A 27011-nucleotide genomic window follows, 5' to 3' on the forward strand; every position below is an offset into this window, starting at 1 on the left:
CAATGGGGTGAGGGTGGTAAAAAGGCATCCCAAACACATTTTTTTGCTTTTTGAACATTTCCAAAAGCTTGGATTTATAACTAGGCATGAGCCATGTACCATATCCATGAGGTCATCTGCAAGCACCGCCAGTGAATCGGAAAATGCAATATTTTTCTCTCACTGTCAAGATGACACAGCCCAGGTTTTTTCTCAAATTGCCAGGTTCAGGGGAAAGGGAAGCAAGCCATGCAAAGCCTAGCTAATTCATATCTCGGTTTAGGTCACTACTATGCAACAGATTATTGGAGATTTGATGTTGTTCATGGAGGCAATTTTTTCTCAGCATCAATCTTATGAAAATGACCATTCCCTTCCCCAGTTTAATCTGGGTTTACCATTCCCACAGGTGTTGTTACTTATAGGTGAAATGCTGAATCGAGATTAAATGGGAACATAATACGGGGCAGCATTTTGGCAAGGACCTCATCCTGTGGGTGATATGCATACTTGCTCCCCCCGCCCTAGCAGCACTAAATCCTCATGTTAGTTATTACCAGGGTTCTGTTACCCTCCTTTGCTCATTATTAGCGTAATATATGTGGTGGGAACATGTCTTGTGATTTCAGGCTCCTGATCTTGACCAGGGATCTCTACAGCACAAAGAATAGTTCCCATGCTTGATGATCCAAGGATGCAACCGACTTCACTAAAGTTCAGGGCTAAAATTTGCCAGCGATTTCCCCAAATAGGGATCGCACGCGCCCATAATCCTACATGTGTGGGGCCAGTTGCTGGGAGACTCGCTGGGTAAACTAAGGGGATTCGGTTAGTTCTTAAAATTTCCTCGGCGTTTTTCTCTCCTCCCCTCTTCCTTCCCCCCCGCTCTTGATCTGCTCCAAGACACCATCCCAAGAAGAGGGGGAAGGGGGTGGGGGCGTCAGGAGGAGGGCAGAGCCCACGGAGTATCGTGTTCCTGAGAAGGTGTCGGTCCTTCGCCCCGCCGCGATCCCTTCACACAGGGAAACTCTTGACAACTTGTTCCACTCGCTGGGCAAAGCCGGGGCGTGGGCGCGGGTGGCGTGAGGGGAGTTGTGAAGCGGCGGAGCCAAGAGGGCAGGGCACCTAGCGAGACCCTGAGGTAAGTGGCGAGGGCGTCAGTCAGGACACGGGGGCAGAAGGGACAAGAGGCCACTGTGTGAAGAGACGCTGTTGCGCCGGACACTCTGTGGGTGTCTCTCTCTCTCCGTGTGTGTGTTTTGCTTTCGACTTTTCTTCCCCTTCGCTCCTGAGGTTTTGAACGGAGCTCACGCCGAGCTTTCTGGGGAACGTCCTTCACGTCTGACGTGGTGCCTTCTCGACCGAGAGTGGCGCTCGCTCGCTCTCCCGCCTCACGCGCTCCTCTCGCCTGGATCGGGACTTTCGCCCTCACAGCCTCCCCGCGCGCGAGCCAGAGCGCGCGCAGAAACGACGCCAGGCGAGCGGCCACCGCAGAGCCCGCCGCGCTCAGGGACCAACGTCGCGAGACTTTATTTTGCTTTTTTGAGGGGAGGCATCTTCGCTTTGGAGCTTTGAGAAAGGTAAAAAAAGAGAAAGAGAAAGAGAGAGAGAGAGAGAGAGGAAAAGGTGGGGAGAGAGGGAGGGAGTCCCGTCAAGCCGCTCTCAACCAATAGAGCATAATCTGAAGGCGCCAGTTTTCCTGGGAATGCTCGAACTTCGTGTGAGGGAGGACTTGGAACCAACTTTTCTCCGTTGGTGTGAAGCGTGGAGCGCTCAGGGAATAGGGGTTGCCATCTCGCCCGCCCCTTCTTACAGCTCCTCTGGCTTTTAACAGATACAAAGGCAGGCAGGAATTAAACAGATGCAACTCGCCTCAGTTCTGTGCTGGGGAAATCTTTACCACTAGACAAACCTGTATTTCAGGGCTGGGGATATGATGTTGGGCTATAGCTCCTATCATCTCTGAGCATTGGTCATGCTGGCTGGAGGCTGATGGATGACAGCCTTGTGTGGGGTTGAACTAGATGATCCGCAGGGTTCCCTCCAACTCCACAATTCTATGAGTCCAACCACAGTTCTATGCCCCTGCGTAGGATAGCCTTCTGTGGAATCTCAGGTAGTGTTGAGAGATGAAAATGGGGTGTCAAATATGATTAGCCGTTGCCACTGCTCACATTGACCACGTTTATTACCACAGTGACAGCAATGGAAGCGACAGGAATTGTAAACTTCCTAAAGCAAGGGCTAAAATAATTTGAGCATCTTGGTTCAGCAAGAGGAACCAAGGGCAGCCCACTGAGTGATGGACATGTAAGGAGGCAGAATGGAAGGAAAGAAACAGGAACCCTAGTGAACTTTCACATCTCTGAAGGAACATGCATAATTTCACACCTGGCTGGGACCCCTGAGTCTAGAAGAGCCACCACTCTCTGCTTCATTTCCCACACTGGGTAAGGGGGATTTCCATTCATGCCAGTACGATAGGGTGATCTTGTACCTCAGTACAAGAGGTAATTAATCTGGGTGAATAAATTATATTGCATGACAATCCACCTGAGAGTGAAAAGCTTTCAACGGGTGGAAGTCCCTGGCTTGGTTTGTCACCAAGATGAGTTAGCCCCCTTCAGTTGGCAGCATTTCACGGGAGAAGGAAGGGATGCATGGATAAGTACCTTTCCTGAACGTGCACGAAAAGGAAGAAAGGGGCATGAAGAAGTTTACACTTCTAGCAAGTGCCATTCTCCCTTGCACTTTAGGGATGACTGTAGCCTCCGCAGTGTATTTGTCCGCAACACATTAAAATGGCATGATGGTTTAGTCCCAAATGTGTTGCATATTTTTCCAGCACTGAGCTACTTATGATCGAAACTTAAACAAATTATCAAAAGGCTGTTATTGGATGATAGTAGTAGACTCATGGCAGTGTTACCTCAAGAACCCTAAAAAAGTACTTGTTGCTGTTGCTTTACTTTCATAGTAATAATAATCCGAAACACACATTCCAAAACTGACAGTTTTGCAAGAGTTGGGTAGATGCAGGTCTTGGAATCAGTAGTGTGTTATACAGCAAGCAATGTGTAAATGAGATTAATGTATGTATGATTATAATCTCTAGAAAGTCCACATATGTTGTTGGTTGGGTTTTTCAAAGTGGAAAAGGCATGTATATAGTTTCAATGGGTTGTTATAAAGATCAAATAAATCCCAACATAGTTTTCCCGAATTCTAAACGTCACTTGAAAAAAAAAAAGAATTACATGAAATGAAACACATATGTTACACTCTGTGATAAGAGCTTAATGGAAAAGTTAATAATAGTGAGTTTAATATTTTCAATTTGCAAACACTTTTAGTGAGAGTAAAAAGCAAGAAGGTGGTAGCAAAATGAGAGCTTCAGTTATTCTGCTCTGGACAAATTATATATGATGTGATGCAATGTGCCTTGTAATGCACATTCCCAGAGGATGAAGGAATTGGTTGGTATTATTGTGCCATTCAAATAACTATATTCTCAAAAGTCAGGGTTTTTTTGCATATTAAGAAAGTTACAGGCTGAGACAATAAGCTATTAAAATGGAGTAAAATTTAAGCCAGGTCTAGATGCATGAGATCTCTTTAGCTCAATATATTTAGCACTTTCAGATTTGCAAATGCATTACATTTTTTTCTTGTGCATTCTCGAAACTCCTTCAGTAGTGCCGAACAGCACAAAAAGGGCACATTTCAGCAAAGTTAAGTGTCTTTTTACAGTTGCACTAGTTTCAAGAATTTGACCAACTCTTCCATTGAAACCAGCACATTTTGAAAGTGCTTAATTCTAAGCATGAAGGTAAGTGGGTGTTACTCTCCAAGTCGCACTGACTCTTAGTTTTGCTGTACTGAGCTGGGGTGGGAGACTAGGAAGGCAGAATTAGAGAGTGGAACTCGTCCAATGTTTGAATAGTAGGTGGGGTTTCTATTCCAGCACATTTATTTCCAAAAGTGCTGAAGCAGGACGCAAAGTAAAATTCCCTGGATTCCCCCCACCCCATTTATCTTAGCAATGATCCATATCCAGGTGATGAGGAAATAAGCTTAAGATGTTAGCGGGGATCAGCTTTGTGTTGTTAGTGGAGGCTGATATTCAGCCAGCATCTGATGGCCCAGCTCGCTTCAGTTCAGTGAGCAAGAACTATTAAACTGCAATGCATACTCTTAAACTGACAAGCCTTGCAAAATAAAACAACAAGCTCAAATTCAGTATTGAAGAAATGCCTCCTTCAAAGAAACAAGTTCTAAAACCTTCAGTGGTGCAATGAAGAAACATCTGCTCTGTGTGGCACATAGGTGCCAAGAGGATTGTCTTTCTAATTAGCCTTAATGCCCAAAAAGTTTACATTGAATATGAAGTTTTTTAAAAAGTGGGTCGGGGGGGGGGGGAGACCTTGTTGTTGTAAAGTAGCAATTTAGCCCCACTGTATCTATATTCTGATTCAGGAAAGAAGATTTTAAAATGGTAAAAAGAAGAACCAGAAGTTCATGAGAAGATAAGTAATGTAAAGAATAGTGTCCTATTCTAATAGAATCAGTTCAATGGTACTCAAACTTAGGGTGACAAATACTGTAAAGAATACTAATTAGTGTAGACAGAACTTGGCCCATAAAGCAGAAATCTAATAGTAAGCCATAGTTTAGTGGAATTTGAGCTTATAAGTGATTGGACCAACACTAGCATTTTAAGGACACTTCATGGAAGCACTCTTTATTGGGTGGGTTAGAAAGCTGAGCCATGGTTATAAAATGGCATGTGAGAGAAGTATGAAACTGCCCCAAAATCCTCTATGTTGTGACATGATGCTCATAGGCTTAGTCTCACTTTCTGTTATAGCAGGGCCTGACCAGGAAAGAGTTAAAGCTGAATTTCATTTGGTGGGCCCATCAGGGGTACAAAAACTTAACAGTCAGCCTATTGGCTTTGCCAACCATTCCTCATCCTCAGTGTGTGCAAAGGTGATGCAGAGTTGCCTGTTCTGTTTCTCATTTAACATTTCTCTAACAGGGTGTCGCCACAGCATTAGTCACACTTCCCAATGTTAGTCATAACCAACCCCAACCTAAATTCACACTAGGAGACCACAGACCACACCTGTGCTGGTGAACATCACTCCTGTCCTATCCAACCACATCATCACCTGACAGAGGGAATACGCAAAAAACTGGGTAGGTGGGGGAGTGCTTGGAGGGGAAAAGAGTAATCAAAACAGTAAAAAAGAGGCAAGAAAAAAGAACCACTCCTTCCTTTTCCTTGAAGTACTGTAGGTTCCTCAAATGCACCAAGAGGAACATGAGGAAGAGCAGCAGTTGCTTGGATATATTAGGGCTGTGTTGTAGATCATGGGGAGGGAGGCACCTCATTCCAGCAATGCTCCAAACAGTAATTCTGCATTCTAAATAGTCTTCAATGTGTAGGGAACACATGAAGATGACTTTTCTGCTTAGCTGCTGGGGAGGAAAACCTTGTAAGCGAGTTTGTGGGCCCCCAAACTCTTTAATGAGTCTCTGGACTCTTGCCAAAACTTGACAGCTTCTGGCATTGGCCTTTTGTGACTCTGAAAACCACACCATGTGTTAATTTTTCCAGTGCAATGATTCATAAATGCTTATCAGAAAATCATAACTGGGTATCTATGCACAAGTGTATAGACCAGAATTATTGTACATGTCATCGGTTTTCCAGTGTGTAGGAAAATACTTCTTGTTCAGAAGAACGAAAATGCATGCATGTGCTTGCTTACCTCTTGTCTGCTGTGAAAAGGTTAAAAAAACCCAACAACCCCCAAACCTATAGCCACCAGTGGGAGAACTGCGCTTGTTCCACACTTCTCGTCCACATGACCTGTCATCAGATTACCAACTTCTTAACACTAAAAGAGTATATCTAAACTACAAATGCTATTATTACAACCAATATCTAGGAAGTATGTGGTGGAGGATGGTGGCTGAAGGAGATGGAACACCAGGGGAAAGGGGTGTATGGGCAATAAAAGCAGTATGTGGAATCTGGGCTTGCCCCTCCCCATATCCAAAGTTCACAGTCTGATGGTTTGTCCACACCAGAGCTAAATGTGTATTTTTACCTTCCTGACTCTTTTTTCATTAATGTTGGAGCATCCACATCATCTTCTCCCCATCCCAGTGTTGCACCAGACCTCGTCTCCCCGCCCCCATTTAAATGCAGGGTTTTCTATTGTGTCCATTTCAGGCTTTCTGTGGATTTGGAAAACCCTGCATTTAAAGGGGGAAATGTCCACTAGGGCAAAAGGTAGATTTGCACCCGCATGTCTCCCCATTAATGTGGGGGCTGCCCCTGCTTTAATGGGGAGGCAGGCAGGTGGAAATACACATTTTGCCCTAAGATGACTTGTTTCAAATTTTCTGCATCCTGTTCTGTACCCTGAAAGATTCTGCTGTATAGACAATATTCTGCTTCTAGACTGACTACTCTGTTACATGGGTTACGTTTTGAGTCCTACCTTGACTGGCAACTTATTCTATAGCCTTCTAAACATACCAATAATGTAGCTCATTTCTAAGTCGCAAGACTGAGTAGTCAGTACTTGGAACAAGCTCTACTTAAGAGTACAATTGTAAAAGGAGAAAAATGGCACACAAACCTTTTGTTGTTCATGCTATTGTGCCTTTTAAAGTTTTGGTCCTGAATTCTCTATGATGAAAATAAGCTCTGATGAAAATAATGATGGAATACGTTGCGCCAAAAATCCATTGGGGGGGCATTCAGTGATGTCCACTCACTTGTGCAGTGGAAATCCACTTGCGCAACATAGCTTCCAGATTGTCTTCTCCCCGCTGCCCAACAGTTCAGTGAAGCTTTCTTCCTGTATGTATCACTAGGATCAAAGACCTGAAGATTGTTCAGAGTTGGCTTGCAAGACATAGGAAGAATTAAAAGCATCTGCAATAATATTTGCCTTTCTGCTCAAGTGACAATTAAAATGCCTTAAAACACTGAAAGTAGATTCACTTTTTATTTATTTGACATTTGAAAATCAGAAATATTGTCTGTCAAAATATATGTTTAAAATCCTTTTCAATTTTGTAAGGTGTTTAACTGAATCATTTTCAGCTCACAAACCTTTTGTGTTTCTACTAAGGAATTGTTAGACATTCTGGCTTCACAGCTTGCAACTGCTACATGCAGGCATGTGCTTGAAAAGGCAGCTTGTAATTTGTAGGTAACAAAATGTTCTTTTGGGGGGGAACCCCACCCCAAATGTATTTTGAATTTTAGTCAATGGTGCTTAAGCAGGATTAGAGGAAACAGCTGGCTAAACAAATATTGGGGGCAGAGTGGATGCAATGGTATAAATTAATAATGCTGGTCTTTATTTATGACATGAATGGGAGGTTTTGTGGCAGTATAATGTATTAACCATGGTCATCATGTGCCACCTAGTGGATCTGACAGGATTTTACTACCTTAAAAAAAACGTTTTTCTCAAAAAAAAAATTCCACACTTCTGTAGCCAACCCAGCATATAAATGAACTCTTAACAAGTAATTAACAGTTCCTGGCTGGATTTATTTCCTCAAGAAATTACAGTTATTTCCACTAATAATAACATTAGTTTAACGAAGCAGGGCATTTATTGTTCGGTTGCTAATTCCAAGGGTTTAAGTCACACCACACATACAGTAATAGCAGCAATGTCTCTATCTGAATCAAGTTTTAGACATTCATATAAAAAATGCCAACGATCAGAGCTAATGCCAATAATGCTTTCAAAATTCATCGCAAAAATGAAAGCAACACCTGTCAAAAATAATTGTGTTCCCCTTTCAAACTTTGCAGACAAAAGGCTTAACCACCTTTATAGCATTTCCCAAGTTTATCCCACTCTTTCCAATCATTGTCACCTCTTTTTCTTCTCTCCTCCTTCTCTGATTTTGCTCCTATTGTCTTCATTCTGTCAACTTGCATTCTATGTTATATTTCCTCTCCCCTTTCGTTTCCTGACGTGGTAAACGTGGCTACAAACCAGGCCAAATTCTGGTTTTTATAATGGGCATAATCTTCTAGACTCGCCCCTCTTAATTTATGAACAGCCCAATTTGATACAGGCAAATTGGAACAGAATCAGAGCGGAGAATGAAGTTGGCCAGTGATATGGAAAAGAATCTCCATGAGGAGATGTTGAAGGAACTGTAGCTAGGAGAAGAGAACCCTGACTGTCTATTTCGTGGTAGAGGGCAAAGATTTGTTCTTTGCTGCTGCAGAAAGCAGAACTAGATCTAACACACTTCAGTTACCCAGGAAGAGAAATTTGATAATGGAACCAAACACCTAGAGGGTTGTTAAGCTCTTCCTCAATGGAGACTTTTTCAAGCAGAGTTTCAGCAGCCATGGGTTGGGAATGCAGAAGCTCCAGATTTCCCGCATCCAGAAAGGGTTGGACATTACATGGCCTAAAAGGCTTTCTCCAGCTCATAGGTTAGAAGTTATGCAATTATCTATACATCTATCCATGTATTTAAAGTATTTTAGTTGCTTTTTAGAGCTACAACAAAACGACGTTCACACGGGAGCAGGGCAAGATAAAAAGATTTAACAGCCACATTAGCAAGCATACAGGAATAATTACAAAGCTGCTCTGTAGCACCTTAGTTAATTATGACTCAAAAAAAGGCAGCATTGAAGAAGAAGGTCTTTAGCGCTCACCTAAATGCCTGTGCAGTTGGGGGAAGACACAACTTGAGGGGGGGAGTTTCTGCAGTTCTCGGACTACCCCTGAAGTCTACTTCATCTTCAACTGAATCCCACCTAGTAAACAGTCTTCACAGGCTATAGCAACAAATGGAGGTTTTGGAGAGCAGGAAATGCTAGAAAGAAGCTATGAAGGATCCTCCTGTTGGTTAGAAGCCATACAGGGGTGCAAGGCAAGTACAGTGGTACCTCGGGTTAAGAACTTAATTCATTCTGGAGGTCCATTCTTAACCTGAAACTGTTCTTAACCTGAGGTACCACTTTAGCTAATGGGGCCTCCCACTGCTGCCGTGTGATTTGTGTTCTCATCCTGAAGCAAAGTTCTTAACCTGAGGTACTATTTCTGGGTTAGTGGAGTCTGTAACCTGAAGCATATGTAACCTGAAACATCTGTAACCCGAGGTACCACTGTAGTTTCTTAATGTAGGCACTTTATGACTCCCTTCTTATTTATAGTATGGATTATTGTTTTATATATAAAATATTCTACCATTCTATAGGGACAGGGTTAGGTGGTCTGTGAAGCTCTTTTTCAATACTAAGATTCAGCAATACTTGCAAAATACAAAGCATCACAAGTTTAATTTGGATTTTGGTCACATGGGATGGGGAGATAAAGGAAACAGCAACACTGCCACTATGTGAAAAGATTCCTTGCCCCCTTTACTCGGCTTCAGAACAGGTAGCTTTCCTTTCATTAATACAACAGAGGAAATCCTGAACATTACTGATTGCACTAAAATCAAACATGTAAAAGATGCAGTAGGAACAATCCGTCTGAAGACAATTCTGAGTGTTTGGAAAACTTTTTTAAAACCCAGAGCTATGTGAAATATTACTTTAATAAGCTGCTGGTATGAGGTATGAGCTAATGGCTGAAGTAAGCAAGAGCTTTCCTTTCTCATGAGAAAGGTGAAATTTGCAAAATGCAACTGTGCTTCATAAAATGCAAGCAGATAATGGGGCCAATATATATATATGATTTCATAGTTCATGGGTGGAGACAAGAGATCTTTAACAGAAACAAAATTAATAGCTCAGGAGACTGTTACCAGATCCTTGCCTCCTGCTTAGAAAATAAATGTCAAATTGACATTTTATCTAGTAGCAAGGGACTATTATCTTGCCACAGCATTCCATTAACAAAATCTTTTAATTATTTTAAAGGCTAACAGAATGACAGTGGAGACAAGGTAGATAAAATGTGTGCATAGCAGATTGTTGAGTAGCAAAAGAAACAAATGCTAGATTAGGGGAGGGACAGAGATTTAGTAGCATGAGTTGCTGGAGAGCACAAGCAGGGAGAGTGCTGTCAGGTTGCCTGGCCTGCTAGTGGGCTTTGCACAGGCCACTTTGGGAACAGGATGCAGGGCTTTTCCTATGTTCTTAGCACGAATATAGGATTGGCAGGTGTTCTTCTACACCATTAACATGGTGATGTGTGGTGTGCAGCAAAAGCTTGGGCATATTGGCTTCCCTTGGTCATATTTTGCCACTTCAGGTATGAAGCCTCAGATGAGATATATTTATCCAAACACTTAATATAGAGTCACTGCTTGATACAAGTCAGACCAATGAGTTACAAGCACCATATGGGAAGCCACTACATGGTAGCTATATAGTGTGTGTCACTATGGAGATTCTTTTTTGAGTGTTGCATGCCACAGAGAGAGCAGGTGGAGAGGCTAAAGTGAGAATGCAATGGCAATTCACAGTGCTTCACATTAGAATGGTCTGTATTTCACAACCATAAAGTGGAGGCCATGTGGCAGAATATAATCATAATCACTAGTTTATTTATATCATAACAATAATATCTAAGGAGTTCAATATGGAACAAATTATACAAGGCTTGTAGTACTAGAGAATTTTAAGGATTTACAGTGTCTCATGAGAACACAGGAAGGCACTTTATTCTGAGCTAAACCAATTTTCCATCTAGCTTAGTATTGTCTTGTCTTCCATGCTCAAGCAGAAGTCAGTTACATCCCTATCTGGAAATCTGAACCTAAGAGCTTTTGCATGCTCTACTACTTTGATATCAAAGCATGATATTAACAAATATATCCTCCTTGCCAAATTCAGGTTTCTGATTAATGCTATCTCTTTATGTCCATTATATTATATACAGACATACACATACACATCCATATGCATATGTAGCTATATGCTTGTACAGAATGCATAATGGTTTTATCTGAAAACAAACCATTCAGAAAATGGAGGTTGTTTTTGCTGTTCTTCCCGATTGAGAGCCTATTGTTTTAGCCTGTACACTATTGCTGACTTATGGTTCTTTGCATACTGGCCATAGATTCCCATTGATTCGCAACTGGTACCTCATTGTTTGCATGGCTAGAGGCTGGTACCAACTGTGACTGTTTTAAAGCTCATTTCCGAAAAGCTCACATCACAATGCAAACCTATTCATTTAAACACTAGTCCCATGAATAAATGATGCAAAACATGGTGTCAGATTTTGTACAGCTATTCCTGGAAGAGAAACACAAATGTGCTTTTCAGAATTTGATCAACATATTAGAGAAGCGTGAGAAAGGCATTATGATGTGAATGGATTTTACAGTGTTGAAGGGATAGTGGTAAATTCATTGGGTTGGCGGACCCAAAGTTTGGTTAAAAATGAAAAAGAAGTTGTTTTCAAAGGAATATAGGGTGGATTGTAGGGAAATCATGCTATCATGCATAGCTCACACTTGCACGTACTAGAAAGGATCCCCACAGCACTCAGTGACACCTTTTGACTCGCCTGCTCGTCCCCTGATCGGTGGGCATAATGTTAAGAGGAACTTCATGTGCCTCAACATCATTGCTTATAATGGAACAGTCATGTGTGGGTCCAGTAGCCAAAGCCTTTCTCAAGGGCTGTACATTCCCCCCCCCCCTATTTGAGCAATTTACCCTTCTCCTAAGATTACTTGGGTATAAAGAAAAATATTGGTGCTGGAAATTTATGTCTCAGTCTTGAGAGACTCTTCTATCCTGGGCTATTTATCCAACTCACAAAACATTTTTGTGATTGTGACTTAACATTATGCTTGGGGTTATTTGGAATTGTAGCATACACAAGAGCTAGAAGAATAAACCATCTAGTAAAAATCCATGAACATTTTGGAAAAAAACAGTCTTTATTTTCTTTCTCCATGTTTTAAAATATTTGACTATCATATCCTTATTATGACTACCATACCCTTGTTATGAGGAACATATAAGTACCTAACAATAACAAAAAAAACTTTTGGCATTATTAGCTGAATTAAAAATAGTATAATATTCATCCAAAATTATGAATGTAGCAAATCAGAAGCAATAACTGAATGGGGATATGATCATTATTGGTGAATTCAAACTGCATGTTCTGGTTAATTCTGCATTATTAATTTATATATAATAGTGTACATTGTGCTTCCACCCAGTGGCATGCTCTTTTATTGCATGATACAATAAAAGTTGACAGTGTCATTTCTGCTTGAAAACACCAGCTGAGCTTTTCAGAAAACAAAAATTTCAGAATTCCCAGAAAATTAGGGCACAGTGTTAATTTTACTTAAGTCACAGAAACCTAACAGTCATTTTATGGAATTTTAACTGTACAATTACAGAAATGATCTTACTGTTTTTAGTTTATTGAGTATGTATCATTTGCATTTTACCTCATTTAGTCATGCTGTACACTGCATCATTAGCTTTTAGCTGTGAGGTGGATTATAAATGTGCAAGACAGAACAAGTAAGATAATTAAATCCTCAATACATCATTGCATTTGTATAATCAGGAAAATTTGTTTTTCCTTTGGTCCATTGAAAGATACTGCACCTGTGCTCTAGGGGTAACCAACTTGGTCCCCTCCAGATATAGTTGGACTCCATCTTCCATAACCCCTGACCACTGGCCATTCTGGTGTCCCAACAACCTCTGGAAAGCACTACAATGGCTACCTCTGGCCTGGACTACAGGATCTCATGATTTATGTGAGTGTTTCTCGTAGACTGTGCAGATCAGACACAGTCAGACAAACACAGCATTTGGGTGAATGTGTGCATAGTCTGGTTCAAAATGGAAATAGAGAGTAATGAGAGTCAACAAACTGAGCTCCTTCAAGATTTGCACATGTTTAACCACATTCCGGTTTCACCTTATTTTTGAAGACTTTTAGGATGCGGCATTTCATGATCTTGATGCTTGAACCATTCACAAAACAATTCATCATAAATTTATGCTTATGCCATGGAATAGTTTATGGTGTTTATCCAGTGGAAAAAGTCAACCTGTGTTTACTTCAAGCTGCAAAAATATGTTTGCATGAAATGCATAAATCATCTTCAAAGTACCTTGGTCTAAATAAAGCTTTGACTTGAGGTTTTGTTATGAACTGATGGCATTTCAAGCTCCATTTTCAATTATATATTTGTTCTGACTTTCTTGTAAATGATGTTTGTGACACATCAGTTATTTCTTTGACTTATGTTAGTATGTTTGCTAACTCAGGATCCTCCCCTCATAAACTCCCTTCAGCAGTTATTTCTGGCAATGTGTTCCTTCGAACCTGGTTTTAGCAATGTTTATGCCAGTGTACTTGCTTATTTGCGTGATTTGTTTCCACTGATAAACAGAGTAAGACGATTCCTAACCATAGATTCTGCTCGCTAAGAACTGAGATTTTGTTTTTCACATTCAAAACAGAACATTTTCAACAGTAATATCTTATGTCTTTGAAGGTTCATTCCAACATAGAGTCTAATGAACTCAAATTAGTTGCCCTAGAGTCACACAGTTAATAGCATATGCAGGCTAATAATCCCTCTCAACCTCACACTGCCTGCAAGGTGAAGCAGTAAATTTGAGGTTGCAATCAATACTAGAAGACAAGGAGGAAATACACACCATAATCAAAATCTCCTTCCTGCTATCTGTTGTCATAGCAGGGTAAGTTAAAATTTAAGCTGCATCACAGAAAATGGGGAGAATATTGCTTCTCCAGTATCAAAACATGATATTCCCAATGAAAAGATAGTTGCGCTTGAGGCCCATTGCATTTGGCGAGTTTAGGTTAATTGCACTTCACCGCTAATTAGTGCAATGGCATTAACTATCTCTGGAGCAGGGTGTAATGATCTGTGGTACACAGGATTGTTAATTTGGGATGGAATTTGATTAATAACATTTCAGTATTCTCTGGTTCAAGCAGGATTGTCTTAAGCATATCTGGCGCCGTGGTGCAAAGCTCCCTCCGGCGCCCTGCCCCCCATTTCCCAGAGTTGTCCACCTTTTTTTAGGGAGGACGGCACTGCCAGAAGGGCTGGAGGAGGTGGGCAGTGGTTGGAGGGCGGCTCCTCTGGTGGGGAAGAGGTGGAGGCTGGACGTGGCGCCTCCCGACTCAGCTGGCCACTTCGTGCCGCAGTGGCCACAGCAGACAGAGGCTCCAGGCGCGGCGCTGCTTCAGCACTGCATGGCAGAGCCAGGCGAGGGCAGCGAGCTGCTGCTGGGAGGCACTGCTTCCAGCCTCCGCCTCTTCCCTGGTGCCCTCCAGAACTTGGCACCCTGGCACCCCATGCCACTAGCCTCTATGGGTAAGATGCCCCTGAGTTCAAGAGTAGCAAACTAGTTGTTGGAGGTGCCCAGTCAGCCTGGTCAGTAGTCAGGGATGATGGAAATTGTAGTCCAACAACATATGGAGTGCCACAGTTTAGCCACCCTTGCTGTAGTCAGTATCAACCCAGGATACACCTCTGACTCAACAATATTGGCAACATTAGTGACAAAATTCCTGACATCTAGCAATCATTAATGTTCTCTTAGGGTTGCTTCCTAGCTCTAGGTTTTACCCATTAATTTAAGTGATCCTATTATTCATGTTATCCAAACAGTCATTGTTATAATATTCTGCATTTTAGGAAACAGACTGATAAAAATCAAGAGTTTACAGTCCTTCAAAATGGATTGCTGTCAACAACCAAAGGTTGCCTAGAGGAAATTAGGAGATAATGTCACTTGAATAAAAGATAGACAATAGTCTCTCACTATCAGGGGGGAAAGTATTCTAGCCCTTGCAGAAATGCTGTCTTGTGTGAAACACATCACTTCATTTCAAATCAGGTAATACTGATCTAATCATCGGAGGCTTATTTCCAATAGGTAGAATGACCTATTTAGGTGGTGCTGTTTTATCTGAAGAGGTATTCAAAGGGCAGAGCAAGAGTCCAAGCTATGACCATTGTTGGTTGACCCAGTTTAATGTGCTGATTCCTTGCCAGAACTGAATTAGAACTGACAGGATGAGGGGAACCTGTCATTATCAGATGTAAGCTCCAAGAAGTTCACAATTCCATAAAGGTGCAGACTAACGATGTCCTCAATCCATGCTGATACTGCCAGTGCTGCAAGTGAAAGACCTAGAGGAAGCATCACCCTTGCTCCGAAAGCACAGCACCTTCCCTCAGCTCCAAATAACTGGGCAAAGTGAAATACTAACTTGACTCCTCCCATATTTGCAAGAAAGAAGCCTGTCCACTGATGAAGGGGCAGGGGGTGGATCAGTATCTTTCTAAGTGCAAGAATGAAGTAGATCTAAAACACCACAGCTTATTGTCAGTGAAATATATGCACTGGGCACATGTAGTTTTGTCAGCAGCTTCTGATTGGTGGGTTTTGGCTTCAGCCTCCAGTGTTGTCCCTCTGTGAAGCAGCATCCCTACTTACAAGGGCAGCTGGTGATAATCTTTAACTTCAAAGTGACTGTAAATATGCTTGACTACTTGGCATGGCTGCAGAGCTCAGAATAATTATTTGAATGAGCCCATTTCGAATGCTTCTGGGAAAAGCAACTTCTTTATTCTTCCTGAAATATAGATGACACAGGAATAAGTCAAAGATACAGCTGCATGAAATAGATAAGTTAAGGACTAGAATGGTCATGATATCCTTAAAATACAGATTTCAATTTAATACTAGCAGGAATTTTGGCAGAATTTCTTATCAGGCAAAGGTAGCGATATTCCAAATACAATTCTTTTTCTGTCTCCTAACCCTCAGCCACAGGGATTAAGGATTCTTAGAGGTGAATTTGCGATACCAGCAAATAGTTAGAAGGAGGCTTCACCTCCAAGGAATCTGCAGCTGCCATTTCAAAATTGCAGGTATGCATTTTTAAAAAAAAATAATCAAATGCTCAGAGCAACAGTGACCAAGGCAATCACCTAAATATATGCCAGTCTAGCATGGGAATCAGGATAGCCACTCTTCCACTATTGCAGTAAAAGGGATGTTATAATACAAACAGCATGTATGTGGAATATATTAGCTCCTAATTTCTTCCAATAGCAAAGTATTTAATAAAAGGTAATTGTATTACTTTGTTAGAATTCGTATTTTGTTAGTTAATTGTTGCTGCCATTTATTTGCAATGTTTTATTTTTTTCTGCAATATAATTCTTCCTTCATTTAATTTTTATTGGGTGAGATCCATAGTAATCCAGTCCATCTTCTCCTGGGTTGGGTGAGGAGTTTGACCTAGGCACAGATGTTCCTGCACCCAGCTCTGCCATTGAAGGCTGGCATAAAATCTATTGAAAACGAGCTGATCCCACTTCTGTCACATGACAGTATTGCATCCTGTCTGGTACCGATTGCTGTACTGGCTCCAAAGTAGTGTGGCAATGGTTTTGCACCCCTTGCCTTCGACTCCAGCTGTTATGTGCAGCAGCGCTGCAGCTGTGGCTATTGTCCTGCTGCTCCATAAAGCCCCACCAGTTGGCATCCAGAATTTGGATTGTCCCCTTAATCATACTTGGAGTAGACTCACTGAAATCCACTGCACTTAATTTAGTCATGGCTAACTTGTCTGGACCCAACCCATCAATTTTGTTAGCTGCTTTGAATTTCTAAAATAAGGCATAATATCTATTATCTATCTATCTATTTATCTATCATCTATCTATATCTATCATCTATCTATCTATCTATCATCTATCATCTATCATCTATCTATATCTATCTCTATCATCTATCTATCTATCATCTATGTGATTGCTGCTCACAGTTGCAGTTTAAAAGGCAGTTAAGGCTACAGTTCTCTACCTGTTTTCCTGTGAGTAAGCTTTGTGGTACTAGTAAAATTTACTTCTGAGTAAGTCAGCTGCACTGTAAGTCAGTTGAATCATTGAGCTTTCCATTGTAATGCAATCCACATTTATTTTGGGAATAAATCTTAAGGAAGATGAATATTCCATGTGGACATATTTTATACTGTGCTTGCAGAAGAGTTACCACAGGTCCCAAAAGAAGTTCAGTCTGGGCTGATCTCCCTTTTGTGGTAACATTTCTGGGAATACAGCCCGGTTTAAGATAATGAGTGGGAGCATGCTTTGGTGCTGAGGGTCCTCTTTTAGGTTTCTCATGGGTATCTGGTTGAAACTGTGAGAAACAGAATGCTAGTCTAGATGGACCGTTGGTCTGATCCAGCAGGACTCTTGTTATGTAAATGTTTCACCTGTGTTGTGCAATGTACCCACAGGAAGTCAGCTGTGGGGATGCTGTTGGCAAACCCCCAGGACTGACTTAAAGACTCCAGATTTGTGTCCCTTCTCCCTCCCTCCCCAGGTTGCAGAGGCTTGAATCTGCAGGTAGCTAACAGAGGGAGAGTGTGTGCACGCACACATGCACGTGCACACACATACACGACTATGTATGCAGTTTGCAAGATTTAGCCCATTTGGAGCTGGGGAATGGGGAACTTCCCATTTGGCTAGAGAGTATTGGAAGTCTGGAAACAGAGTTGCTATTCCACTTCCAGCTTAAATCAGAACAGCATTGATTGGGTGCTGCTAAATTATCCATATCTGGAGGCACCATGGATGCTACATTTTTCCAACATGGCAAGCATCTGTGTGTGAAAAAACCACACAAAATCTTTATACCAAGTGATTACATCTGACAATGCATCTATTTCTTTGGGTGATTCCCTCCATTATCTGTAGAGGAAGCATTCAGAAAAATCATCCATTCCTTAGTCTTGTCCACACCCTGTACTTCAACCTCACTATAATCTTAATGCACTTCAACTGTCCTATGGCTGACAAAAAAAGCAAGGGGAAAGAGTGAATGTGTTCATCCATTGATGTGGTGTGCAGTCATCACGCATTACAATCTGTTGGCGTGGACTTCCCCAGATGGAGGAATTTTCAAGTTAGAAAATGAGTGATGTTTGAAGCATTTCTTAACTAAGGACCTTCCTGAAATATGTACCTACCAGAAACTTAAGAACCACTTCAAAGGTCATGCTCTGTGTGCACCCACAAAATGAAATGAGGTGGGTAACCATTGGGGAGAGGGGTCCTGGGTTGTGGAACAGCCTTCCCACAGAGGTTAGACCAGCATCATCTTTGTGGCCTTTTGAGCACCAAGTGACTTTTCTATTCAGACCTTTAAATAAGCCATGTCTATCTAGGCCTTTCCATTTTAAATTGAGTTCTGCTTCATTTTTGTTTCAGTTTTTGAATTAATTTGTTGCAGTTTTCTTGTTTGCTTGTTGTTAACGTTTGTTAATTGTTGTTTGCACTGTGAGCCACACAGAGAACTCTTGTAGTAGTAGTAGTAGTAGTAGTAGTAGTAGTAATAATAATAATAATAATAATAATAATAATAATAATAATAATAATGGAAATCAGCTGGACCAGAGGTAGCCAATATGGTGCTTTCCAAATGCTGTTGGATTCCAGCTCCCATCAGCCTCAGCCAATATGGCTAGTGGTCAGGGATGATGAAAGCTCTAGTCTAATGATAGATGGGGGGGCAAGCTGACTCCCCCTGGTCTATGCCATTGGTGCAGTTCTTCTCAACTGACCAAGTTGCTGGCAGAATTCGTCTCAATGGAGAAAATTATTTTCCTGGCTATACAGACTATTAGAGTGCAGTATATTATATCAAGCAACATGTGGGTGGCAGCACATTGGCTACCCCAAGCTAGAGATAGTTACTCTGGATTGCTGCCAGACTAAAGAAATAGCAAAAAATTAGTTAATAATAAGGAGGGATTTCAAAAATATCTTTCTGGCACAAAAACACACACCATTCTTAGAAACATAAAGGTAACCCTACAATAGAGCTGTTAAATAAGGTCTGTAAGCTGGAAATGTGTTTCTGTGATGGAAAGAAACACATCTCCCTCTGTGTCAACATAATTTTTCTCAATAAAATTTCCTTTAAGAGATATAAATAGACACGTTAGCAGGGGTGAATTAGGGTTGAAATCTCTTTCCTTGAAACAAATGTGTCTGCAATTTGCCATTTCTGGATCACTTGATTGAAGGGTGGAAATTAAAGCATTTGTGTGCAGGTCATATGGGTGAGGATTTTCCCATTTGGAAAGAGTGGCTGTTCTTGTGATCCTCAGCAATATTGGTAGCCATTTGTCCTGTAAATTAATGCACACACATTGTATCCTTAGGCATAACCATTCATAAAGAATGGTGCAGAGCTGCACTGCAGTCTCCAGCATTCCTTTTCTGACAATTTTGCTCAAGGTTAGATAGCAATATGCTATAGCTCTTGTCTAGTGCAGATCATTCTCTGCATCCCATATAGTGAAAACTTGCAGAGCCTAATCTCCTATTTACATTTGGGACACACCTGGGTGAGCTAGTTTTTATCATTTTGTGCTAATCTCCTAAAACCACATTGCTACAATGTATACAACAAGCAAGGTTAAAGCAAAATGAAAGTGTAGAAGATACATCATATTATCTAGAAGAAAGCATAGATGTGTGGAATATACTAATAAATTAGATTCTGCTACAGTATTTCACTGCTGGAGAAAAAGCAGAAGAAATACCTAGCCTCCCAGCAAAAAAAAGTTTGGAGAAAGAACAATACAGTACTAAAGACTGTGAAACATTACCATCAAGGCAAGTAGAAAAAGAAACAGGTGGTTCAGTGAATCACACCAGCTTTTCTCATCATGCGGTGTTTGATGCCTGAGCTTTGGCTAAAGAAAGCAAATGTGATGAGCAGGAATGAAAATGGGAAAGAAGGGTTTCAGTGGGGCCAATTAACTATCATCACTCTATCTGAAGGTAGAGATATGATGGCCTCCAGCAAAGACAATATGGCAGGCAGTGCTGAAGAAAGGAACTTGTTAATGTTAAGGAACATTAATTGTGAAGGTGCAGGAACAGAAACCAGATCAGCACTATCTGTTGGTCACTTGGCTGTTCCAGGATACTGAATACAGAGGTTGGCTTGCTTATCTCTCTTTCTCCTGGAATGTCTATTATACCTTTCTAAGGTGTGATAAATGTGATTTACACATGTGTAAAAATGCATATAAAAATGTATATAAAAATGCAAATAACAACAAAAAATAATAATACATATTATGGCAAATTGTGGGATGCAGGTGGCGCTGTGGTGTAAACCACTGAGCCTTGGGCTTGCTGATTGGAAGGATGGTGGTTCGAATCCCCATGATGGCGTGAGCTCCCGTTGTTCAGCCCCAGCTCCTGCCAACCTAGCAGTTTGAAAGCACGTCAAAGTGCAAGTAGATAAACAGGTACCATTCTGGTGGGAAGGTAAACGGTGTTTCCGTGCGCTGCTCTGGTTTCGCCAGAAGCGGCTTAGTCATGCTGGCCATATGACCCGGAAAAACTGCTTGCGGACAAATGTCGGCTCCCTCGGCCAGTAAAGCCAGATGAGCGTCGCAATCCCAGAGTCGTTCGTGACTGGACTTAACTGTCAGGGGTCCTTTACCTTTTTATGGGAAGTTGCTTTATACCAAGTCAGAGTGTTGGTTCATCTAGCTCATTTCTTTGTACAATGACTGGCAACAGCTCTGTGGGGTTTGAGGCAGGAGTCTATCTGAGCCCTAGAGTGAATGAACCTGAGGCTTTCTGCTTGCAAAGAAGATGCTCTACCACTGGGTTCCAGCCCTTCCTTCAAGAGGCCTTGATTGCATGGGCAGAACCTGGGCACCTACGATAACCAAATATGCTGAAGTAAATGTAGCAGTCATCATGGGAGAATAGGATGGATACTGGTTGATAACTTAGTTAAACAGAAAGGCGAGGACAAGAATCAACTGGACTGTTCTCATAATAGACGGATGTAAGAAGTGGAGTCCTCCAAGGATTTATATTGTTACTGGTGCTTTTTAACTTGTCCATAAACAATAGAGTATGAGTGTACAGTATATACATATGCTTAGAGAATTATATAAACTTCTTAATCAAACAATCTCTGAGAGGTACACATAAAACAATATTAAATAATTATCAATAATATACAAATAAAAGGAGCAATTTTTTTGAAAGAAAAACCCACAATTCATAACTAAATTATGTGTCTGGGTAGACTTCCTAAAAAAATAAATAAATGTTTTTAAGCTGGACACCGGCCAGTAAAGCGAGATGAGTGCTGCAACCCCAGAGTCAGCCACAACTGGACCTAATGGTCAGGGGTCCCTTTACCTTTACCTTTAAGATGATAGTGGGATGCAGGTGGCGCTGTGGGTTAAACCACAGAGCCTAGGGCTTGCTGATCAGAAGGTTGGCGGTTCGAATCCCCGTGACGGGGTGAGCTCCCGTTGCTCGGTCCCTGCTCCTGCCAACCTAGCAGTTGAAGGCACGTCAAAGTGCAAGTAGATAAATAAGTATCGTTCTGGCAGGAAGGTAAACGACATTTCCATGCACTGCTCTGGTTTGCTAGAAGCGGCTTATTCATGCTGGTGACATGACCCGGAAGCTGTACGCCGGCTCCCTCGGCCAGTAAAGTGAGATGAGCGTCACAACCCCAGAGTCGTCCACAACTGGGCCTAATGGTCAGGGGTCCCTTTACGTTTAAGATGGTAGCTAGGGTTCCTGCCTAATAGTAGAGTAGGCCTTCCAAGACTTAAGTGCTGTCACACTGAGAGATGGACTCCTAACAGATACAGAATGGACATAATATGGCACTTCTAGATGTGTAAGTTTCACACTGATCAAAGAACTTGTGGGGCAAGGTGATATTTCAAACAAGCTGCTCCCAAGGTATTGTGGGATGTTTTATGCTAATAGTAAAACCTTGAACCTGGCCCAGTAGCAAATTGGCAAGGCCATGCAGATTGTTGGGTGGAGTTCAATTGGTAGAGCATGAGACTCTTAATTTCAGGGTTTCCCACTTTGGGAAAAAGATTCCTGAATTGCAGGGGTTGGACTAGATGACCCTCATGGTCCCTTCCAACTCTACAATCATATGTTTCTATGAGATGTAATATGCAGTGGTAAGACTCCTCTCAGCAATCATGCTGTGGTTTTCTACACTAACTGCACTTTCCAGCCCAGCTGCAAAGGAAGGCTCGCATATGGTGCATTGCATTTTTGAAGTATCCGATGCCTGAACTATTGTGGTCATGCTATCCCAGTTGAAGAATGGCTGCAGAAGTTGGACTAGCTGGCTTGGCAAAGCTGGGGCCTCAAGTGACAAGGCTGTATCCAGGAGCACCCCCAGTTGGTGTACCTTCTCCACTAAGAGTGCAACTCCATCTAGGGTGAGCATTTGGCCAGTTGCTCAGATGAGCTTGGTTTATTTCTCCACATCCAGGCCACCAGTAGATCTAGACACTGGCCTAGGGCCTATACTGTGTTTCCTGATTCAGATATTTTGGAGAAACAGAGCTGAGCGTCATCAGCATGCTGTTAGCACCTCGTCCCAAATTTCGTAATGGCCATTTCTAGCCGAGATGCTTTTTAACTGGAATCAACCAAGAATTGAACCTAACTGAGCTATGCCCTCTGACTATGAATATGCAACCTGAAGTAGTGATCCACAACGCTTGCATACTTAAGCATATTTAAAACAAGGTTAGCCATGTTGATTCTAATCAGACTGATCTGGATTAAGGACAAATATGCTATTTTCACGGCTTTCAGGAATGCAGCCATTATGGCTCAAGGCATGCAAATGGGTTTTGGAGTACACCCCTAAAAAAACCATCTGTTGGGAAACACTTGCTCCAAGTCAGAGCACTTTCTTTTGTTTCAACATTATCTCTGATCATTCCTCTTGAAATGATGCTGTCTTGTATATTCTGGTTCATGGGGCATCTCCCACTCTCCTTCTTCTTGTATCTGATGGTGAGTTTACACTAGCACTTCTATCCCCCAATTCTTTGCCAATTCTCCTACCTCCTGCAACCTCCTGTGTCATTCGGTAGGGCGTGTTGAATTTTTCAACTTTAAAATTCCAAAAATGTGGGGTACTAAAAATTTATAACATGACTTGAAATTAAAAAAGATATTTTGCTTACATTAATATAATTTAGTTTTGCTTGGTAAGTACATGCTTAAAATTGCATAGAAATAATTAATAATAATGATTGCCAAGTACTCACAGATATATTATTTATCATTATTAAAATAAGTAAAATGATTGTCAAGTACTTGCAGTTATATTATATATTATTATTGTTTATAGTTTATTATTATATAGCCTTACCTGACATTTTCAGAAGGCAGAATTACAATTCTTTGGTTTTTCGAGAGCAGTTTTTGTGCTTTTTAATCAAATGTAGATTTACCAAGCTCAATTTTGTCAGATCACAAAAATAATAGCATATTTGAATTATTCACACCCCCAAAAAACATATTTTTAAGTACCCTCCCTGAATAAATTTTAAAAAACAAAGTTTCACCCCCCTAAAGGGACATTCCTTAGTTACAGTTGTGCCTTGGTTTTTGGACAGCTTAGTTCTTGAACCCGGAAGTGACTGTTCCAGTTTGTGAACTATTTTCGGAAGCTGAACATCTGACGGGGCTTTTAGGGCATCCAATTGGCTGCAGGAGCTTCCTGCAGCCAATCAGAAGCCGTGCTTTGGTTTCCAAATGTCAAACTGACTTCCGGAACAGATTCTATTTGACTTCCAAGGTACGACTGTATACAGTAGATGTTCAACTTCAGACATTCTTGGAAGGTGTGCATTACCCTGACTTGTTTCATCCTGAGTTGAGCCTTGGGTTTCACACCAAAATGGCTCTGTTTGCTCTGATGTGTGACCTATCTCAGGAGAAAGTCAGGGGGCATGTGACCTTGCTACTTCTTGATTCTCAGTGGTTTTTGATGCAGTCGACCATGATACGCTATTTCAGGCATCCCCAAACTCAGCCCCTCCAGATGTTTTGGGACTACAATTCCCATCATCCCTGACCACTGGTCCTGTTAGCTAGGGATGATGGGAGTGTAGTCCCAAAACATCTGGAGGGCTGAGTTTGGGAATGCCTGCCCTACTTGATCTGCTCTGTGATTTGGAAATTGGAATCACAGTTCTCATGGCCTGGGTGGTGGCATATGTGTGTTTGCACCTACAATTCCAAAATAACTCCATAATTTATTTATTTTAAAAAACCTCCACTGCAATCTCATTGCAGCCTGGTTTCCATAGTAATCCATAGGCCTGAATGCTACAAAATATGTGACCAGACTGCAAGCTAATAGACATCTTGTTCAAGTTTTGATAATAATTACTGAAGCTATCTCAGCTCCACCAAGCCATATGCTTACTCGCAGGAGCAAAACCATTAGGCCAAGCAAGATGCTTGCATTTAATTTAAATATTGCAAAGATATGACAATTTAAAATCAGATAGGTCAGCACTTCCACTCAAGTATGCTTTAATAAATATGCACTTAGGATTGTAAAACAATTATTCTATTAACTGTTGATGCATATTTACATGAGCTGCTGAGTCTTCAGCAAACCTACACATTAGTGATAAAACATCCTTGCTGTGCCAGCAGAATATAACAGACAGTGATGCTATATTGGCTCTGTGTTTGGTAGATCCCAAGCTTTACAATCATTTGCTGGTGGACCAAATCTTAGAACGACATCACTCCATTGCTTAAAGAGCTTGCAAATGAAATTAAAGTATGTTTCAGCTTTTCATATAATTTTATCCAGCCAGCTACAAATGTTTAAATATGGATGAAGTGGGAGGGGGGGAGGACAACTTTCCATTCAACAAGCCCTTTCAGGTGTTCAGTAAACATGGAGAGTGGGAGACCTGCCATCCTCACTCTCAGTGTCTCCTACATAGATCTGAACAATTATATGCACATGGACTCTGCATGTTCAAATAGAAGTACAAGTGAGAGGCTCCCAGTTGCACAGGGAGAATCAATGTGCATATGCAGCATACTTTTATGTGCATAGCTCTACTGAGGTCACTGAATCTTAATCAAGGATCTTGCTTTGTCTTATCCATGGCTTCCAAACATCTACATGCAGCTACTGTGTTTGATCATAAGCTGTCTGCTACCCAAAGACAGTTACCAATTGTTGGAAACTTCCTGGAGTGTGGCAGACCCCACCGCCCCCGCAAAAAAAAAATGTGCCTACTTTTAGGAGAAAGGAACAAAGAATACAATTTCACTTTCAGTGGTGTTCATTTAGTCTGATATAATCAAATCCATTACCTAGAATAAATTAGATTGGCAGAATATATGTGGGAGCGTGTGTGTACAATCTGACACATAGAAGCTGAGAAATACTTCGTTATTTGGAATACAGCCTATTCTTCTCCTCCGTAGAACCTAGCAGGTTGGGCCTGTACACGTTATTTGCTTACTATCACATCTTTATACCCACTACACATTTAAATGATAACAGGTAGCCATTGTACTCAGATTTCTTTTATGAGATATCTCAAGATTTGATTTGATATTTGTATTACAAAATGTCTACCTGTCCTAGCAATGTATTTACCCACTTGATATAAAGGACAGCTGGTTGTTATTCAACCAGGTGTGTTTTTTTACCCAGAGTAGGCATTTAGGCATGTTCATTCACTTCATTGGATCTGCTCTGAGTAAAACTTAGTTGAATCCCATGCATAATGTGTAAAATTATCTTGAACAGAAATTACAATAACACTTTCCCCCTCATATATGTTTTTATTCTGTTTTGTAGGTTTGTTTTTTGTTTACCATACATATAAGAATAGATAGTCTTGCAAGAAAGTTTACATTTATAAGAACAAAACACAACAATGATAAAAGGATATGATTTTTTTCAATATAATAAAGATATAATCAAGGCCTAATAAGCGCAACATAACAGATAATGTAGAATTATACACATTATAGTGCTGGAATACGCAATTGGAAGTCCTGAGGCTAAATCTGTGCCTGCTGAGGAGTACCAGTCCTCTTCCTCCATTGCTATGCATTCTCGTCTTTAAAGTGACCATCTTCTAAAAATACCTACTAGTTAGATCTATAGTGTAAGCAAACACATTTGCATGATAAGGTGTTCCCTGTTTTCTTACATTACCATTAATGAAGAATGATGAATATTGAGAATAATTTTGGAAAACTGTTAGATTTATGTTGAAAATACTTCATTTACAGAGCTATAGTGTTTGGGGTACAATTCTTGCCTCCTATTTCTAGGGAGAGCCAAATGTCTACCTTTCAGACTTCTCTAGTTATAAGTGTGTATTGTACGTGTGTAGGAACTTTTATCTTTCTGAAGGGCTTGGAAGGTATGATATCTAGGGCCAGATTAAGACATGCTGAGGCCCTAAACTATGTCAAGTTTTAGAAGCCCCATAGAATTCCCCCTTCCCCATCCCAAAAGTGAATTATTATGTAAAACCCAGTGCTGGTGAGGTTGTATTTAGAGGCCCCTCATAGTCTGAGCCCTTGAGCTGTAGTTTACCTAGCCTGTGCGAAAATTTGGCACTGATGGTTTCCATTTCAAATTATATTAGGAGTCTCCTAGTTCAGGAAATTGTTGCATAAATTTCTCCCCTTCAGACTTTTACAGAAATAAGGGTATCTTGGACTATGTATGTACAAAGCTTCAGCTTCCTAGCTAATGGAGTAAATGCCATAAGTGTTTCAGTGTACACTTGAGTTCCCTTCACACATTACATGGTGTAAAGGAAGTCCAGAAACAGAGCAGGTCAGACTGATGTTCTAGCCCAAGAATATGATGTCAGAAGTGAGGCCGGAAGCACTGCCACACTTCTTCACATCATGAGTACCCTTCACTTTTATTCCATCTGTTCTAGGCGACAGGTGCACAATTGTCTCCCTTTCAAATTTTTAGCATCATCAGTGGTGTCTTGGGCTATATGCTTGCAACAAGGAGTTTCTTCCAGGGAAAAATCTCTCTAACCAGTTCAGGGATTTGAAGGGAGGGAGGAGACATGTTAGCCATTCCTGTTCCCATGGGCTGCAGCTGCAGCCCTTTACATCTTGAGTAGGAAGATCTGAAGGGGAAAGCT

At 41.2% G+C, this 27011-nt stretch overlaps 1 protein-coding gene across 2 annotated transcripts in view; it reads left to right on the forward strand.

The window, feature by feature from the left end:
* The first annotated feature begins 899 nt into the window (after positions 1-899).
* The window catches only part of HAPLN1 (hyaluronan and proteoglycan link protein 1), a 64498-nt gene continuing 38386 nt past the window's right edge, over positions 900-27011 (forward strand). The window contains exons 1-2 of one of the 2 annotated variants that reach the window (XM_083703322.1): positions 951-1120; positions 1273-1559. The gene's annotated coding sequence lies outside the window, so the exon portion shown is untranslated. Of the gene's footprint in view, positions 1121-1272; positions 1560-27011 lie in introns of both variants that reach the window. The other variant, XM_083703323.1, reaches the window with a different exon arrangement.

This window comes from Podarcis gaigeae, assembly GCF_964106915.1.
Source record: "Podarcis gaigeae genome assembly, chromosome: 11".
NCBI classification, from domain to species: Eukaryota; Metazoa; Chordata; class Lepidosauria; order Squamata; family Lacertidae; genus Podarcis; species Podarcis gaigeae.